The 20998-nt window shown below is 41.4% G+C and overlaps 1 protein-coding gene across 5 annotated transcripts in view; it reads left to right on the forward strand.

Annotated features, from left to right (window-relative positions):
• The window catches only part of NOL4 (nucleolar protein 4), a 197229-nt gene that overhangs the window by 14082 nt on the left and 162149 nt on the right, over positions 1-20998 (forward strand). The window lies entirely within an intron of this gene.

Genomic DNA, 20998 nt, shown 5'->3' on the forward strand with positions numbered 1-20998 from the left:
TACCATAATAACGTGAAATAGACCATTTTAAAGGCAAAAACTGTTCCCACTAAAGTCAGCATTAAAATGCCACTGACTACAGCAGTAGTGGGATTGGTCTGCTAAGTAGGAAACCATGCTTTAAAAAAAATCAATAGTTCAATTTTACAAGGCCATATGGACAGCAGTATAGTTACCTATTATCAGACCCAGTAGTCTGCAAATTTTATCTTTCTAGTAATACAGAGGTTCAGCACCTATCTTATGAATCACTGAGAGGAAAGACATGAGCCATTTCAAAGCATTTCCGCTGACCCTAGCCTAGAAGCTCTCCAGAGGCAGGATATATACTGCATTGAGCGTGCGCTTCCGTCAGTGCTGTGTAGTAAGGATTACTCTGAAATGAATGACCGCCTCACTAGAAAAATAGTATTAATCACTGTGGATCTCCCTATAGCATTCAGTGCCCAGTACTTCAATTGCAACTCTTCGTACCTGTCAACAACAGAGGGAAATGCCCTGAAATGGATCAGGTTTTCGGGTTTTCCAAACTGAACCACAAAAATTACTGGCAACTGTTTTTTTGCGTTCTCCTTTCACATTTCAAGTATCGCAGCATTGTGATTCAAAATGCAGCTAAATACCATACATTCATCTCTAGGCAAACAAAAGATATACCCAGCTTTTCACAGAAACAGAAATGGAATGTGGAGAAGGGCGTTTTCATCCAGTGAATGTTAGTTTACCAGGAATAAAATAATCTGCTTCCTCTCGGATTTTGAATGAGGCACTGAAAGGCAAGCCTCTCCGTGCCACATCGAGGGTTTTCTGGGTCCACCTGCCCTGGGCTCCTGGCTGTGCCCTACCTCAAAACCTCAGTTTCTCATGAGACCCGAAATGGTGAAAAAACCATGTCTTCTACTTGCAGTAGCTAAGGTATTATGTGAAATTAAGAGAAACGCTCTGATACTGCTCTGTGGTGAGACACTCAGCATGGGTGACTATGACTCTAATGGACATAATGAGTGCACTGGTTCAGCAACTGGCAGACATCTCTTTCACCCCTCCCCCCGTAGCCATATGGTGCAGTAAACAAGCACCCTAGGATTTTTTTTTTTTCACTGTTTTTCCCCCGCTCCCTTCCTGAGCTGCGTCCCGGGCGGGTTTCTCCGAGGGTGTCTCCCCTCCCTTTCGGCGGCCGCCCAGCGCCTCGCCCGGGCCGCGCCACGCCCGCAAGAAGCGCCTAGAACCGGCTGCGGCCCGCGCCCACCTCGGCGGCCGTTAGCGCGGGCCGGCGGCGGCCGTTAGCGCTGCCTCGGGGCCCCCGCTCCCGCTCCGCCGCAGCCCCCGCGGCGTGGGGCGTGGGGCGGGAGGCAGCCCGCGCGGGGACGCCAGCTGGCTGCGGGGCTGCCCGGAGAGCCGAGCAGGGGGGCTGGGGCGGGGGCCGCGCCACCGCCGCCTCCCCCCCCGCCTCCGCCTCTGCAGCTCTATTAATTCATTCAGGGCCTGGGCTGGCATCGAGGGCAGCCGGGGAGGGGGGAAGGGGGCGGCGCTGCAGCACCCCCCCGCTACCCCCCGCCCTGTTCCTATGGTAACGGTGCAATACCTCCGGGACACGCGCACACAGGCTCGCGCGAGGGCGGGCCCAGCTGGGCCCGGCCGCCGCGCCCTGCGCGCCGCCCTCCCCCGGGCCGCCGGGGTTCCCATGGCGACCGGCGGCGGCGGCAGCACCTGTAGGCCGCGGCCCCCTCGCCTGCCGCCTCCCTCGCTGCCCCCCGCGCGGTAGCGCAGCGCAGCGCAGCGCCGCGCTGACTGAGCCGCCGTGCCGACGCCGGCCGCCCCCTCCGGCCCCTAGCGAGGCTGCCCAGGCCTTCAGGAAATGGGTAGGGACCCACAGCTTCTATAGGGGCAGATACAGCTCGGACCTGGCCCTGAACCTGCCAGCCGCTTGGCGAAGGGACAGGTGTCCGGCTCTTGCCCCACGCGGGGCAGCCGCGTCTCTGCCCCAACCCGCCTTTAGCAACAGGCCCATGGCGCTAGCAACGCCCGCGACTACACCTGTGTGCAGATAATGATCAGAGAAAAAATAATAGCTCCAGTATTTTTTTTTCAGTGCAGCAAATGCCCTGTCTATCCAGTGTGGTTGCTCTTCGGGGCAACCTCCTCGGCATTAGTCACACCCAGAAATAACGTGCTGGCTGGCGCTGTAAATAGATGGGAGATAGCAAGCTGCTTTGCTTCGAGGCCACGTCAGATCCATCCTCCTTCCTGGACAGCTCCTCTTTTTGTGTCTGCAATAGTCATGTAGGTGGCTGTAGATGAATTTCTATCTTAGTCTGCTCCGTTCTCAGCGGAAGATGGGATGCTGCTGATAGGCATATGCTGCAATACAGTGGTGCCTGTTTCATCAGGGAAATCCCAGATGTCCCCAGCACATTTGCGCTGTAGCTATATAATACGTGGATGTCACAGATATGAGGGAACTAACAGTTTGACTTACGGAAGCCTTTGTCTTTGGAAACAAGCCCCAAATCTCTGAGTAAATTCACAGTACCGTGAACTGATACCGCATGAGACCCTGCTGGCAACTGTAGGGCTGCCCGACAGCACAGCAGCTACAAATACTTGCTGTAAATAGTGGCATGCTGTGCTTGCATGATTTTAGGTGCAAGGAATGAAAATAAAACCTAACTGCACTGTGGTTGCTGGTGTTCACCCTCACCTTCCACCTTTGCCAGAACCCAGCACTTGACCCCTCTTACCTACAAGCGTTGGTGCTCTTTTACCAAGTGTACATACTAAGATGGTATATAGCACAGTATATGCTATACCTGTGGCTAAAAAGGAATGTTATTCAACTTAATGGCCCTCAAGGTACTAAATTGGCCTTTGTGGGCAATGAAATATGCTCACATACGATACGGAAATATGATCTCAGCTCTTTGGCTTGCAAATATTAATCTGATATGTTTTGAAAGCTGTTCTGTCCTTCTAAAGAGGAGTTTTGGGGTACACTTTCTTCCCACATACCTTCTTCTAATGCTTCTGGCACATTGGGAGGAACTGTCAGCTTGGGACGCGTTGACCAGCTGGCGCTCCCTCTTTGGGGGCGTTAGGTACTCAGCGACTCCTTTGCTGACTGCATCACAGGGGTGGGTGGAGTGGGCTCAGGGTATGGCACTGCCTGTCGCTCTGCCAGGAGGGCAGAGGAGACCGGGAGACCGGAACAGGGAGGTTAGGATGACTCCCTTCCCCCACGTAGCTGGATGGGGCAGCCAAGGAACTGGGAAGAGGAGGTGGGCAGGAGGAATGTCCTTAAACCCAGGTACTACAAGAGGTTTCTCTTTTAGCAATAATATGAGAAAACTGTTCTTTGTCAGCTTCAATAAATGCCCAATTGTAATGTCAATGAATACAGCTGGAGGACTCCCGTTGTCTTCAATAGAAAACAGCTCAGACCTAAAAGCGTAGTAAAAAAACTGACCAATAATAACATCGCCTATGAAAATCAAATTGGATTCCTTTGTGAAAAACAAACCACAAAGTCCCATATGTATCTGAAAGATGTTCATGTGAAAAAGAACAGGAAGCTTTCTCTTTCTTTAAAATAGCTTAAAAATGGAGTGTTATCAACTGTTAGGATTTCATTGGGAGTCCCATGGTATTTGTTATTTTTCTTAAAAAAATCCCACCTATAGTAAAATCCTTACATGAAAATTCTACTTTTATGTTAAAAAAATCAGACAAAAAACATTTAGCAATCCTTATAGCTCTATAGAAGAGACTGTCAATTTAGCAACAGCTCCTGTCAATTCTGAAAATCTCTTAAGGACCAAGGGTATTTCATTATCAGTCTTTTCACTGATGAGTGTATAAAGTACCACTGGTTACTGTGCTTCTGGAGACCAATACTGTTGATTTATAATCCATGAATGGTCTGCAGGCTGCTCTTTGGGAACTTGCACTGTAAAGTCTGCAGATGTCCCAAGTGGACTCTGCAGGCTTAGAAAATAGGAAACAAAAAAATCTTTTCCATAAATCATAAGATTTTTCAGGCCAATTTTGTGATTTTCGATAGTCTATTTTATTAATTTTTAATGCTTCAAATATAGGATAAATAATTATTCTCAAAACAAAGGCCATAAATATAAAAGTTGAGTAAAAGAGGGATATCATTATCGTAGAATCTTTTCAACATAATGCCTAGTAAGCTCTTTGAAAGAAATGCAGAAGGTGCTCAGAACAACAGAAACAGACTAAAAATTAATTACAGATATGAATACAGAGACTGTATCTTAAATTATGTAAAGCTGGGCCTGGTAACAGGAAAGTCTAGAAGCTTCAGAGTCTGAAGTTTACAAATCAGATTGTAAAAGCATTATAGAAATAATTATAAAAGTATGCTATACCATAAAGAAAGCTCTACAGAAGCAGAGCAATCTAGTAAATGACTTGCTGAAGACCGTTCTTCCCAGGTGCCGTATCAACCAAATCAAGAATCTTCTGCTCCAGTGCAAGAGGATCAAATGTGAAAGCACCACCAATGCCATTACTTCCTGGGCTCTATAAGTTTAATGGTTTCCCTTTGTGGCACCAAAAATGCAAAATGCAAAGCTACAATATCTACATTATCAATAACATGCAAGATTTAATTCAGAGAATTCATATAGCTTTATTTGTATAACAACAGTTGAGATGACCATAATGGTTCTTTGTGTCTCTATAACCCATGGAACCCAATATAACTGAGGTCTATGAAGGATGAATGCAAACAATAGGATGCTAGACTGGATGCTGTGTCATCTTAATAGATTTTTTCATTTTGGTGCATACATAGAGCTGAGGCAAAAATAGCAAATGGATAAGGAACGACCCTATGCTAGAAGTGGAAACACAAGGATACACACACACACACACACACACACAAATAAAATTAAAAGAGGAGCAGCTGAGCAGGCAATCTACCAGAAGAAAATAAAATGGAGCAACACTTTTTACTTCAGTGTCCGACATCTGAGGGAGTTTCAGAGGGATATTTTATGTTATTATCAGAAAATATAAAATATTTTCATCAAAAGCCTGAATAAAAAATATGCCTGACCCTATGAGAAAGAAGCAGTGATGGCATTGTGCTCTGAAGTACCCTCATATGTCAGGTTACTGTTAAAAATGACTGAGCAAGATTGGAAATGGGCTTTAGTGGTAAACGGATAGATGGAATAAAACCCCAGATACAGAATGAAACCCTGTCCTGAACACTTTGTACCAGCTGCTGACAGTTACTTCAAGGGTCTGTTCGTTTTTCTCTGGCAACGTCTACCCAGCTTGCTATGCCAGTAAAGTATTATTGAACCAAATTGAATTTAATTTCACACACACATACATAAAAAACAAACACACATAGTTACCAGACCAGCAGCTGTGCCTGGTGTCTCCCCAGAAAACAAATTCCAGAATACATGCCAAATACTCCCAAGAAAAAGTTGTGCTAGAAATGATTTGATTTGAAGGGAAATTATTGTGTCATTTCCATTTACAAAGACAGAGATATGACACAGATATTCCTACTGTATTGGCCTCCTCAGGTTTACTGAATCCACCATGATGCACACGATCTCCTTCTGCAGTGTGTCTTGGGAAATGCAGTCCAGGGAGAATCAAGCTTCTAGGAAAAGATAAAAGATTTGAGAAAAGCAAATTACAGCTTCCTGTAGGCACAGCAGCATCTCAGAAGATGTAGTTTAATGTCACACTGATACAGGAAGAAACAAAATGTTTCGTTTTCAAGTTCAATTGTTGTTAACATTTTGTCCTGCAAAATAAAAATGTAATTCCGGTTACCACAAGATAAAAATAGATATTTACTCTCTTTGTAACATAGATTTGAAGCTCTAAACCCTTATCCACCTCTAACGTATGGGAAAACTGTGATCTCCCTCAGTGTCTGTACCAGCTCTGCTAAAGGACTAAAACTGAAGATGGTGTGTCCCTTATCCTTTGCAGGTACAGCAACTGTTTAGGCAGAATAGAACAATTTGGGAGCTTGAGCCATAGCGTTAAAATCAATGTGAGTCTTCAGTGGGCTTTTTCATTGTGTTATTATTTGCGAAGAAAGAGTTCACTGAATCCCTTGCAAGGGAAGCTGGTTTTGGCAGCTGCAGGAGCAGACCAGAATTTGGGAGCTACTTGAGAAGCAATGCAGCGACCTAGAAAAACCCTATGGAAGTGATCACCTATTTCTAAATGCCACTGAGAGGCCCCTGCTAACACTGTTTCTCAGTGGATATGACCTAGTATGAGAGAGACACTCTGTTCCTCAAATGAGTCCTAGAGAGTATTAGTATTGTTTCTACCTTCCAGCTGAACATAAATGAAGAATGGTAGCACAGCGATCTGCAAGCACTTTGTACTAAGCAGTTGCCGTAGACTCCGCAGAAGATTTTGCATTTACCTCTATTAGCCCATAAAATAGTCTCCCAAAGGAAGTGATGAAAGCTCCATCAGAAGAGTCATTTAAAGCAAGATGGAACAAAGTACATCATAAACAACAGAAAACAATCTCTATACTGTCAGGGGATGGACTAGGTGACCAGATGATTTTTTTTTCATCTGTAATATCCCTAATTGTATATAGTACTATTCATCTCAAGAGATCCTATAGCACGTTGCGGAGCAAACCATGAGTTACAACCAGCTCTGGCGTGGATGGCTGAATCCATCAGTCAAACTGTACACAGCATGCTGTACAATAATGAGGGGAAGAGAAACATTATTATCATTATTGCTATTGAACACATCCGAGTGCTGTATCCCATTATCTTAATACAGCCAGTATACACAGAGGAGCAAGAAAATGGGCAAGTCACTTAATAGTGGTGAATTATGGTTATGCTACAGTTTGGACACACTGGTTTAAACTGAGATATTAGGAGACAGAGCATCAAATTCTAGACAGCCTGATGATTAAGTCATTATACTGTTTTTAATACATAATTTAATTCTAATGCTATGTTTCAACTTTTCTTCCTGTTCTGGTAAACAGCTGAGAAATTTAAAACCTTATTCTTTTACATAAAAAGAAAAAGAGCAACTAAGGATACATTCTCAAATAAAAAATGTTAATACCGTGTTTAGTTCATATCTAGAGCACAGAACAGTACTGGTAATTATGAAGATTCTTACAGTTTGCATATTAACTGTTGCAGATATGAAAGAATAATCATGAATTTTAATTATACAGAAGCAGGCTATTTCATCTGCGTCTTTACTCTGCTTTCATCAGCTGGGCTTTACCTATACTAATATTAGGATGTGAAGCAATACTGTATATTAGTAAATTCATTAGGCGGGGACTCGCAATCGTCTGATTAATGAAGAGTCTTTAACTTGCAAATACTCTGATATCCTGTCTTTTACCATGCATCACATCCTGGGCAAATCTGGTTACCTACTTATTGCAACACCTGTTTTCTGAAGGTGCCATTGAGAAAATAATATATTTTTCTTTATTATTTATGTTTCTGTAATTGTGTTAAAAACAGAAAAAGGACTGGTGCCCGGCATCACTAATAGCTAGAACTGGAGTATATCTCTTATCTTCACAAAAAATACAGAAGGGGGGAAAAAAAAACCCTTTACCTGATAAAACAGCGTTTACAAATTCAATTTTGTAATTTGAGCTGTTTGTTGTTTAGGGCATGCTCCAGATTTGATGCAGTGAATGTTCTGAGTAAAGCTCACGTAACTAAAAATCCTAACCCCTTTCTACTAGGAATTTACAGCTGAGACGTCTGTATCCATTTCAACTTCAAAATTACACAGTTAACTCTTCTGTTTTTATAATCAGTGGTACATATGCATGTAAGATACGACTGCTAAACATTTAAATGAAAATTAATACAGAGGCATATCTTTAAGTATAGGCTTTTTGAAGAAGGGAACTGCTATGGAGTAAAGATCTGAAAAAAGGACACAACAAGCATGAATCCACTGAATTTCATTGCCAGTGGCGGTGCAGACACAGACTTTGATTCCCAGCCCTCAGATGAGCGTTGCCTGAGCACACCTGAGAGAACATGCACACAGTCCCTGTGGAAAGTGCCAGCTATACATCTCTTTAAGCCCTGAAAGAAGCCAAGAGCTTGGACTACATGAGGAGATGCAGATAGACTGAGAGGAGAGGAATAGGGAGAAAAAGTAGTGGGGAAAATGCATTTTAGCTTATTGCTGCTGTAAGAACCACCAATATCACTCCAACAGACACTGAAGTAGAGTATTCTCACTGCTTTCAAGAAGAGTATTGGGTAAGGCAAGATTTATGTTCCTATAGTGCTTGCTGAGAAAAGGTTGATAGAGTTTTATTTAGAGAAAAACTGAATGTACTGGGTCTTCAAAGTAATTAAGGAGGCTATTTTAGATAGTTGTATTCTCTTACTCAGTGCATAGCCATACAGGCCAAATAGCATTAATATGGGTGGTGGGCTTTCATAAGGGTTCATCATGAGTAACATTGACAGGTGTTCTCTACTGCACAAACAGCTGCAATGTAATATTTGCTAAAGAAGAATTTTTCTTATAAAGCAGATTACCAAAATGGTTCATAAAGGCTCGCTTTTTCAGTCAGCACCACTGTTTTTCTCTTTGGCTTTTTTTAGATGTTTAGTTCTGTCACGTCACTGTGGCAAAAATTAATTGGCAATATGAAATTGGAGGCCAGTGCTGAAAATTTCTCCTAAGCAAAGTCTGGCTAACGTTGACTTCAGTGTACAGTAGCAGCATGTTTCTGCTGAATGGTGAGATGAACTCTCCATCTGCAGATGTCGAACTCCTAATGATCATGCTGGTCAGAACTGAACATATGGTTGAGCAGTGTTTTTCAAAACCTGGTTCTGCTGGCATAGATTGGCCTCTTCATGCTGTGGACTTTGTTTACAGTTGGGAAAGGGAGGACGAAGAGAAGGAGAAAGCATTGGAGTAAATGTTCTGAATATTTGCAGTAGTGCTTCCTCAGAGAAACACAGGCTTTTGCCTCTGGCTCATGTTCTTGCCTAGGTTACCCATGAGGGGAAAGTGCTGTTGTAGGAGTGAAAAATAAAATAGAATTAGGCACATGTAATTTAATTAAGGAAAAAGCCTACAAGTAAGTCCTTAAAGCCCCACATGAGTTTGCTGGGGGCGTTTCATTTTGTAGAATCTGATCTGCCCGCGTGCATGCACGTGCGCGCGCGCACAGACACACACAGACACACAGACACACAGACACACAGACACAGACACACAGACACACAGACACACACACACACACACACACACACAAACTAAAGCAAAAAAACAAAAACAAAGCAAAAATGGGCAAAGTCTGTGGGGAGAAGCAATATTCCTCATTTACCAATTTAGTCTGACGATACTTTTGAGTGCACAAGCCCTCCCTCAGGTCTGACATATGAGCAACAAACTTGTCTTTTAACTAGTTTGGAAGGATCATTTTTGCAACCCTCATAATAAATTTTCTTTAAGCACATTGTTAGATATTTGGTTCGTGGCATGTTGCTGGCTACACTGAAGATTTATTGCCAACATCAGGCCCGACGTTTGCTACTTCTGCTTCAGACCAGATGGAGAGCTTGTGTATCCAATGTTTTGCCTTTTTTTTCCAAGTTCTGTGTTGCTTGGTCTGAGAACAGACCTTAATTCTCCCTACAGTTCTTTGCTATATTCTTAGATCATCAGGGTTGTAACAGCACTACTACTAAAACAAAATAGAGTGCAGGCAGAAATCAATGCCGAACACAGACCAATGAATTCAGTTTTGTACTAATCTGACAGCTGAGTGACCAAAGGCCTGTATCCCTGATTGGGATGCATTACCTGTATAATTACAGCAAGCCCTTTCCTTATCCCCGTCCATTTGTTCTTACAGAAATGTAGAGGGAGAAAGCCTCCTTTAGAGGCTGTTAGCTCAAACTCCCAGCATATTTAGTCTTGGAAGTACCTCTCTGCTCCCCACAACAATTACCTTTCTGCCAGTGTAGCAAGGATATTGGCAACATGCTCAGAGAAGCAGGCTATGCGTGGAGTACCATGTCTTCAGGACATCCCTGCCTCCTTTACCACTGTGGCTGGGTACAGTTCTCTTTATTCTGCATTTTGCCTCGGAAATGAGATTGCTGAACCAGGGCCTGGGTTACATCAGAACTAAGGGTTTGTACTGGTAGTGTAAAGCCACTAATGTTTTCTCCTCTGTCCCTACCATTAGCTGCCTGTACAGCACCGGTGCAGCTTAAAATCTGATCCCTAGTGTCCTTACTGATATTGCTAATAAGGTTACCAATTAATGGCACCTAATGGTCTGTTGTAGCAGTGGTTTTGGTGATGGAGACAGCTGTCCTCTGGGAACTGCGCTGAGACCATGAACTCATTTTGTATAAGCAAGTGAACAGCTGTTGCAGAAGCATAGATAGAAGAGATTAGGTCACACTCTTCATCTCCCTGCCACCCAGGGTTATCCCTTGCAGTACATAGCAGGTAGCAGCAACTTTAACGGACAAAAGCCCGTGCTAGAATTGGACCCAGTGATCTGGACACAAAAACTCCATATCCTGTCAGCCGGCTTCTGAACCATCCTGTTCCCCTGACTTTTCAAAGTATTTTATAAATTAGCCAAGATTTTAAAGCAATTTGTTATTTTTTCAGTAGTTTTGTCACTGAGCTATGTTGATCTGTGGCTGTGGTATCCTCCTGGAACCTGATTATAGTATGTCGCTCTTGGTAAATACATATCACATTATTTATTAAAAATGCTCCCTCTGGGAACACCCTTACATCAGAGGATTATGAGTATTTGGAATATAATTCAAAAATACACGTTTAATTTCACTGGCAGCACTTTAGAGTAATGAGTTCTCATCATTTAAGCGTCACTTTGGTGTTAGGTTACTTCTGGCATACAGTAGTTGCATTTCATCCGTCTGAAAAAAGGTGGCATTATAGATCTACATTGCTTTCCCCTACTGCTTGGATACCTGGAAAGTACAGCACACTTTAAAATATAATTGTGTAATTGTTCATTTCTGGAACATGAAAGGCATGCTAAGAGTTAATATTTAGTTAGTAGCTTTCTTATTACTTTTTGCTCGCTGATGACAATATCAGATATTATAATTTAGAAAAAAATATATGTATCAATCAAACAGGTACACTTTTAGATCCACACCTGCTAATTGTAATATCCACTGCTGTCAACAATATTTGAAGAGAATTAATTGTTTTATCCTTTTAACCCTATTTGGGAAAGCAAATAATTTTTGTTCTCATGGGTGTACTGTAAGTACAAAGAACTGTTAATTTCAAGATAAAAGTAAAATTAAATTTTGCATATATTATCATTTCTAGTAATCTTTAAAAATAAAATATCTTGGAAATTCATGTACAGTGGGCTGAATTGTCAGACTGGGAGCTGAAGTTCCCTGTCTTCAAAATATGAATCAGTAATAACTGACCCTGCCAGATTACCTGTGAGATTGGAAAGGCAGTTACCTTGCTAAGATTTTACTTTGGCATTGCAATCTCCTCTGTAAAAATTCTGAAGTAACTGTTTACAGCTTGGCTGATGTAATTATCAGATAAAAATGTATGAAGAATGGAAACACATGATCAAGTGTTTTAAGATAATATCCTTTCAGTACTGTACAATTCCTGATCGCTTCTGCTTCACTGACTTATTATCCTTCTACTTTTTGGGTTAGCCAGATGGTGTATTTAAAATTTTTTGTACATCTGAAGAAATATGAACTCAGAAAGATTACTACCAGCATCAGAATTGCTGCTTTGAACTTTTTTTTTCTTTTTTGGTCTCGTTAGAAGGAATTTTATTTTTTTAGCTATCCTAATACTGACCTCACCATGCAGTTTTATTTTCAGTGTAAGAATAACCTGTTACTTTAATGGGATGGATTTTTTTACACTTCCGTCATGTTTCAGGATAGAGCTAAAGTCTTTCTTGACAGCTTTTTAAGCTGGCCTTTTAAGCTGCCATTTCTTAGAATTTACACAATTGTAGAAAATTTTGATAGAAGTTCCCCACATCTAGATGAGTGAGCTCTAGTGAGTTATCAGGAAGGAATAAATATGTTAAAACTTTGATCATGAATGTGAGCTCAAACAAAAACTTCAGATAAAATTCGGATGAAAATGTTACACTCCTCCTCTGCTCAGTTTTCCTTAACATCCTAGCTGATGTTTACTAGCTCTCAGCTGCTGACAAGAACAGCAAGCTGAAGCAAGCAAATGAACTTTACTGAATATTTTCAGAACTCTACAGAATATTTGCAAAAAATAGATTTCAAAGGCAAAATTTAATTATTTCTAATGGAAAATTAGCCCACTAGAAGGGAGACAGCATCCTTCAGGGAACAATAAATAATTCAATCTGATTAATAGTATCAACAAGAGAAGTAGTTGTCACTTCTCAATTTTAAAATATAAACTATTTTGAACAATTTATTTGAAAATCATCTAAGATCAGAAATTATTTTCCAGAATATTTTTTTATGAAGAATTAATTGGTGAATTAGAGTTCAGTTCAAATTAATCAAAAAAACCCCTGCAGTTTTCTGAATTGACTTGTTTTCTTGTCTTTAGAAGTCAAACAAACGTTCACCTTTTAAGTGCAAACTTCCATCTCAGTGGAGGAGTTATATGCGTTCTTCATTTCTCTCTGTCCAGTTATAGCTTAGGCTTAGTTGGAATTGCCCCATACTTTTCACTTTTCATATGACCAATTTAATGCCTGGGCCTATTGTTCCTGTATTAAATATATCAGCTCAACATAATTTTTTAGACACAATACAATTTGCTCCCTCTGTCAAAAAAAACAAAGAAAAGCAAAAAAAAAAAGCTGGCTGTAATAACGCTATGCGTCTAATGATGAAAAAGCATAGTCTGACATTTTAAGAAGCTAAGCAGGCCAGGATTTGTTAGAGAAGAAGGGAGGCAGAAGGGCTGATGGGACAAGTGTTTGTTTGTTCAGCTTCTGCCTTCCTTCTGCTCTTTCTGTTCGTACCGGGGCACTGTGTGTCCCTGAGCTAGCTATGAAAATATATCGGAGATCTGTCTTCCTCATCAATTTGTGTAATATTCATCACAATGTGCACGTGTGGAAAATCTTAGTCTTGTTATCTTATGAAGAAAGCTATGGCTACATCTACATTGGCATTTTAGTTTGGATGAGGAATGTGTGCTTTTGAAATTTTGAAACAAACTCCTGACGATGCTCACTCACTGTGTTTCGTTTCACATTGCAGTGTTTTTTCAGTTCGTGAGCTGGATTCCTTTCAATAAAACAGAACTGGAATTTGTTCTAGCATGCATTTGATATCTTCCAACCACAAGTGAGTGTCCAGTGCAGGGGACCAGGTTAGAGCCAGCCTGAAATACATACAAGCGTGGACATCAAATCCTTGACAACAGCTGCTTTGTTCTACAGATCTGCTCTTGCAAATTTAGATGTAGCTCAAGGTGTTTGGCTAGCCTGGAGCAACAGACTTACTTAGACACGAAAATGTAACCCATCTTTTGATGTATTTATGTCCAGAATGGTTGTGTGAATGTTAAAACACCAAAGAAGAAAAAAATCAGGTGTTAGCGCACTGCGGAAAAGCAGCATTCAGATCTTAATTAAGAGGTAGCTCTTAACTATAAGCAGCAAATTGCAGCCAGGGCTCTTTCTGTCCTATACTTCTCACCGTGGTCTTCTCTGTCATTCTTTAAAGAGTGCGTTTGGTCTTGAGGCAACTTTTTGAAATAGACTCTTGCTTCCAATATCCATGCTTATTTTTACTACGAGATACAGGGGTCACTAGACAGGTTCCATGTTTCATTCTGAAGCTCTTCTTCTGCACTAGCACTGATGATTACAGACCTATCCATCCACACTTCTCCTAAAGAAAGATGAAGAAGAAAAGTTTCTCCCCATGGAAAGGGTTTTAAATGTTTATATCACAGACCATTGGTCAGATTATTATTTCATTCACGGCAAAAACCTGAAAGGGCCTCTGAAGATACCCCTGAAGATACCTCATCTGACATAACATCGCACCCAGACCCATTTTGCTAGAATATTGGTCACTTCAAGGAAAGAAAAGTAACAGACCTTCCCTTTGCAGCTTAGCAGGCTGGGTTTCACACCCTTTTTTTGTATGCTCGGGCTTAATGTAATAGAGCTGGTGAATCACACCAGCTGATGACCTCACCTAAAAATGACTCAGTAGGATGGTCCTTTTAGGTTGGATCTTTTAGGCTCTTTTATATGACACTGAACATTCACTCCCTTGTTGTTTGTGTGCAGAGGTTTTGCTTTGGTAATTCCCCATCATCTGGACTCATCCAAGAGATAAAGGAGAAAGAGTTTTTTGCTCAGTATTGATTTGCTCTCTCTTACTGTTTATTGGGTCTGTTAAACTCTCCCATCAAGCAGTCAGAGGACTTTCCTTCACTGAAAGCTTTCATAAATTTACCATTCAGAAAAATTCTCAGCCTTTGTGTCCGTTGTTTAGTCTTTTGTCTCTAATGGCATATTAATTTGCCCATTTTATGTCACTTAATTCTTTTTATTTTCATGATCTATTTCCACAATTTGTTTGACTTGTTACTGTCATATTCTAGTTGATTGGTGTATTCTTTGTGGGTTTTATTGCTCTGAAAGTTCCAGAGAGACAACTTGTCAGCTGGGAATGGCTCTGGCAGACATCTGCCTTAATATATTTCTTTGAGTTTTCCTGTCTCCATCTGCTGGTGAAAGACAAGATTTGCTGTCCAAACCGATCATGCAGTGAGTAGTGGAAATCATGCATTTCAAATAATAAATGCTCCTTTCCTGGGTATAGACACCTTCCATTAGGAACTGGACAGAAATGATTGATTTATTTATTTTTAGGCCACTTAATAATATCTATCAAATACTAATAACTTTTGATCTGTTGTATATTTACACTGTGCTGACCATATTCAAATGGCTGCACTAATAACCTGAGAATTCAGATCAATGTGCTGATGAAACTAGATTTGTTCACTTATATGGGAGTAAAAGACATTCTTAAATGGTCATCACTCTTTTTAAATATTAATATTTTTACAGTTACTGAGCAAGCAGATAAAGGGAGTAGCATATAAAGGGATACATATAATGGGATTTTCAACCTGATCATTTATTTTAACTTATTTCTGCAGACAGCTAGTTAAAGCTCATGTTGTACACAGACTACCACTACCTAACAGTTACAATACAAATTTTCCAGTGTTCAGTCCAGAAGGAATAAAACACACGATCATGTCAGGTGTCCGTTACACATAGAGTAACAAGGTGAAGGGTTTTACGTGCAAAACTTTTTGTTTGGGATATATAGCTCACTCAGAGTATAACGTTTCAGACAGCAGAAGAATTTGTTTTCCATCCAATGGAAATGCATCTTCAAGATTGCAAAAAGTGATACTAGTCAGTGGAGATGTGGTGACAAACGTGTGCTGTAACTCTGCTGTAACCTAAACTGTACCAGGAAAACGTTACACACAAATATTGCAGCATTCAAAGTGGTCTTATATTTATATGTGATTTATGTTGTGTAATGAAATACTTAGGTTGATTGTTATTTCCATCTACTCTTAATGCTTTTTAGATGCTTCTGACTCTGATGCTTTTGCAACAGAGGTTTTTATAGACCTGAGCAATTTTTATGGAACCACCAACCAAACCTTTACTTTGATTTTCTGTTTCAGTCTATCATATGTTTATAGGATTATTTTTCAAACACTGTAAAGATTCTGATGGTTATATTCATGAAGCAAAAGGATGTTTTATGAGACCTGTTTCCCCAAGAAATTTCAACATGAGATGGGACCGTTATTCTCAAGGAAGGAACTATGTGCATTTTTGTTTCAGTGGCTTTAATTTTAAAGACTGTTATTACATATTGTTCTCCTCTGCAAAGTAACTGCTAAAATGACACCCTTGTTTAATAGATCTTTTTGTTGTCTTCATTAAGAGTTGTTTATGTTCACTTCAGTGTGAAACTTTTTTCTATTCTTTATTCCTGCCACCTCAGTAAGAGAGATTGACTCTCTCCTCAAGCATCATTGTCCACAGGGATCCTTAGTCCAAGGGTTGCACAAGTGTCATTAAAGGTCACTTCTCCTGTCCAGAAGAAATTTATTTTTATGTAAGTATTAAAAAACAACGACAACCGAACAGCTTTACTCTCAGAAGGCAGATGGAATTTGCAGGGCTGAAAATGAAAAGAACTATCTATTTATTTGTATCCTAAACATAGAGAGAAATCACTGAATAAACATGAAACTCTGCAATGCAACCTCGAAGAGTAAAATTGAGTAACTCCTCACTGGTAGAGAATGAAACCATCCCAGCTGCTATGAGAATGAATTGTATTTTGGCAGGGCCTGTCACTCTCTCTTGACCATAGAGGAATCTTAGAAAGCTGGTTTAGAATAGGGGCATACCTTTGTAATGGCTGAAACAAGTGGGATGAAACCCATCCTAAAAGATTTAAGAGCCTCAGTCCGATTTTCAAGAGAAATGTCTGGTGAGCATTCCTAAGTCATTTTTGAAAGTGGGACTTGGGCTCTTGCCATGATGGATAAAAGTACTAAAAATGCCTCAGTGATTGATAAATATCCTTCTTGCTCTTCTGGGGATCTGGAGCTGTTAGTACCCAAGTCACTTTGAAAATGGCATTTAAGCTTCTCAGTCATAGAGTTAACAAGAAGAAACGCGATTAATATCTGGTCTATCCAGGACAGGATCATCTTTACTCAAACTCTCTCTAACAAATGTTTGTCTAACCTGGTCTCAAAATCCTCCTATGACAGAGCTCCCACAACCTCACTGAGCAATCTATTAACGTTCTAGACTGTCCATGTAAATAGTAAATTTTTCCTAATGTCTAATGTAAATCTTCCTTGCTATGGTTTAAGCCTGTTACTTGTTCTGTCCCTTGTGGACATTTCATAGCCTTTCAGGCATCTGAATAGTATTAACGTGTATTTCCTTGTTCTTTTCTTTTTCATCCTTAGTTGAGACTAAAAAAAAATGTCCCTTTAGGCTCTGTGAAAATTTTTACCCAAAGCCAGCTTCAAAGTAGAACTACTTGTTAATGCCTTTATCAAGTAACAATTATGGGATAAAAGTATAGTGTAGTGGCATATAGTAGGAAAGAGTTTGATACAAATGTGTCCACTTCAGAGACATTGTGGTTTAAATGGGGATTTGGGGTTGCATTATTTGCCCAGCTTTTTACTTACTGGGATGTCGGTATTGGGATATCAAAAATCTCAGTAGTAACCTTTAAAGCTACCTTACTGTCAGTCAAGTTAGTCATGTGGTGTATTGCTTCTGCAGTTCAGACTTACATTTCCACACAGCACCGCATTGTGCCATATGGACTTACCAGCTCATTCAGCAGTTCAGCCCCTTCTTAAACATTGCAGGCTTTCTGAAACAAGGGCTGTCTTATTACCTTATACAGCACCAGGCAGAGTGGAGCCTGTCCTAGTCAGTGCCCAGGCCCCACCCGATAAAGTTATGCTGATGCTACAAGTATAATTCTTAAGTAATAGTGCTCTTTTCTCGTGAACCGGTTTCCACTCAGTATATGCTATTTTTTTCTAGTGTGACTGAAAGATTTTGAAAGTTTGTATTCATTTTCTGGCATTTCGATTAGAAGACATGGCAGAGAGTTTCTGTGGGTTTTACTTCCTTATATGTTTAGAAGTATTGGTGATGCTTAGGGTTTTATTCAGCTGGATGGAGAAACACAACTTCAAGAACACATGCACATCGTGCTCACCTTTGGATAGCAGTTCCTAGGGATGGGGACAGGGGGCCTGCCAAAAAAGACCACTGCATACCGTGGCCACCAAAAACAGCAAAATGAGTCTCCATTTTGAAGCTTATTCTTTCAATGTATTCCTAATGTTTGTATGTGCCAGTTACGCTGATGTGGCATCTCTGATTTTAAATTCATATTGTTGTAAAGCATTTCTCTTTAATTGAAAGAGAGCTCCGCTGTAGGAAATTTCCTGAAACAATACTCATTAGTAATAAACCGATTAAATCTTTATCAGTTAATCAACACTATAAACTTTTAAGTGTTTTGAGAACGACGTGAGATAACACTGTCCTCATAATAAGAGTGTTTGAAATCGTTAGAGATCCCACCGTGCCATTTGGGTGGTGAGAAAGTAATGACTGGAGATGGGGCACCCCTGCAGAGCTCAAGTGTGAATTCCCCTGAAGATGAAAATGGCTCAAATTTGGGCTTTTTTTTTTTTTTTAAACAGTGGGCAATAGTGGTGGACATTACCATTGTAATTCTTTGTGATGCTGATGCTGGAAACCGTCATGATACCACAAAACTTTTGAGCAGATGGCTAGTGAAATTTTAGGGGCTGTTCATGGGACAGGAATCTCCCTGCCTTCTCTGAGCACCTGTTCCCCAGCTGATCACTCTGGGAGGAGAAAGGTGCTATGTCCCCTCACTGAGACTTTAACCTGTGCTGGAGGCTGCAGTACAAATTCCTCATCTTCCCCCACTCTGAATCCTCAGCATAATCACTTCTGTCACTCTTTGCCCTCACAGGACTATGGCAATCTTCTACACACTCGTGAGGGAATTCTGCTCTGTTCCAGCTATTTGCTGGGAATAAAGAGCACAACTAGCTATGGGCCTGGTAGGGAGAACATAGGCAGCTTTGGGCTGGGACCTCTTTGAAGAAGGCTGGGCAGAAGCAGGGGCAGAGTGGAGCAGGAAAGCACAAAGCTTCTGTGGCTAATACAGTATCAGCATCTCGTAATCTGATTCCATTTAGAGTCATGCACGTTTAGAAGGTTATACTATAGAATCACAGAATCACAGAATCGTTTAGGTTGGAAGGGACCTCTGGAGATCATCTAGTCCAACCTCCCTGCTCAAGCAGGGTCCTCTAGAGCATATTGCCCAGGATCACATCCAGACGGGTTTTGAATATCTCCAGCGAAGGAGACTCCACTACCTCTCTGGGCAACCTGCTCCAATGCTCTGTCACCCTCACAGTGAAGAAGTTTTTCCTCAGCTTCAGATGGAACTTCCTGTGGTTCAGTTTCTGCCCATTGCACGGAGAAGAGGCTGGCCTCATCCTCTTGACACTCCCCTTGCAGATACTTGTAGGCATTGATGAGATCCCCTCTCAATCTTCTCTTCTCCAGGCTGAACAGGCCCAGCTCTTGCAGTCTTTCTTCATAGGAGACATGCTCCAGCCCTCTAATCATCTTGGTAGCCCTCCGCTGGACTCTCTCCAGTAGGGCCATGTCTCTCTTGTACTGCGGAGCCCAGAACTGAACACAGTACTCCAGGTGAGGCCTCACCAGGGCTGAGTAGAGGGGCAGGATCACCTCCCTCCACCTGCTGGCAACACTCTGCCTAAGGCACCCCAGGAGACCCTTGGCCTTCTTGGCCACAAGGGCACACTGCTGGCTCATGCTTAACTGGTTGTCCACCAACACTCCCAGGTCCTTCTCTGCAGAGCTACTTTCCAGCAGGTCAACCCCCAGCCTGTACTGGTGCATGGGATTATTCCTGCCTAGGTGCAGGACCTTGCACTTGCCTTTGTTGAACTTCAGGAGGTTCCTCTCCGCCCAGCTCTCCAGCCTGCCCAGGTCCCTCTGAATGGCAGCACAGTCTTCTGGTGTGTTAGCCTCTCCCCCCAGTTTAGTATCATCAGCAAACTTGCTGAGGGTGCACTCTGTCCCTTCCTCCAGGTCACTGATGAATATATTGAACGAGACTGGACCCAGGACTGACCCCTGGGGGACACCACTAGCTACAGGCCTCCAACTTGACTCTGCGCCATTCACCACAACCCTCTGAGCTCGGCCATCCAGCCAGTTCTCAAGCCACCTCACCGTCCTATAGAGGCATTAACATTTTCTCTGTCACTACTGGGAATAATCAGAGCCTCTCTGTGTCACCATGGGGAGTTCTTTGGAGCCAGTGGAATTATTTGGGCTCTTTCCATGAACTTTGTGAAAAATAAAAGTAAGATAAGTGAGCTGGAATAAAGGATAGGGACAGTTAGAAAAACAAAATATGTTTGTTCACATCTAGCAAGCTTACTGGAATGGGTTAGCAAACAGTGATTAGCAGGGGACGGCAACTGGGAGTCATATGTAACCGTTGTTTTTTCATTTTTCACCTTTGGCCTTCATTTGGCCACAGCAGCAATAATTGGGTGTGTTTTGTTACAAAAGGATCAATGTAAATCAGTTTTGTTGCAGCATCAATTACAGTAGCAGTAGTGGTTATCAAACACGTTAAGTTCTGAAAGCATTTATTACTTCAAATATACATTGAAGGTTAGGTGATGCTGTTGCCTTCAGAGACAAATACTATGTTGGATTACAAATGAATTGGCTGTTCTCATTCTATTCCTCTCATGATTATGTTATATTGCAAAATGCAGCCTTCTGTTGAGCGGCCTACTCTGGACAACCAAGACCCCCAGTTCTGCCCTGGCTCTGCCCACTCTACAATCTCCTTCATTAGAGCTGAACCCATAGAAAAGACCAAAACAAACGAAAAGCTGTCATATGGATAGTCCTCTCTATAAGGCAGAAATTGAATTGCATTGATTTTTTTTAGAGACTTTTAAGACTGTCTCTGTTTAGAAGTCCTGAGCTACCACAGCAGTTTCACTTTTGAAAATTAGATAGTAGGTGTCCTCACTTTCCTGTCACTTCTTCAAGTCAGACATTTGTGTACAAAATCACAAATCTCAAAAAAAATCCCCTTCTTTTCCTCATATTGTGATGTTTCTTCATGTAGTATATTTTCAAGTAGGTTTTCCAGGGGTAAACTATTTGTAACAGCTTCCTTTGTATTCCTAATTACAGTCAGCTCTATCACCTGTGAGTTAAAACCTTTTATTAAATACCTTTATGAAATGCAAGGTACAGATTTACTGGGAGGAGAATGAG

The sequence above is a fragment of the Struthio camelus genome, chromosome 2, assembly GCF_040807025.1.
Source record: "Struthio camelus isolate bStrCam1 chromosome 2, bStrCam1.hap1, whole genome shotgun sequence".
Classification (NCBI taxonomy): domain Eukaryota; kingdom Metazoa; phylum Chordata; class Aves; order Struthioniformes; family Struthionidae; genus Struthio; species Struthio camelus.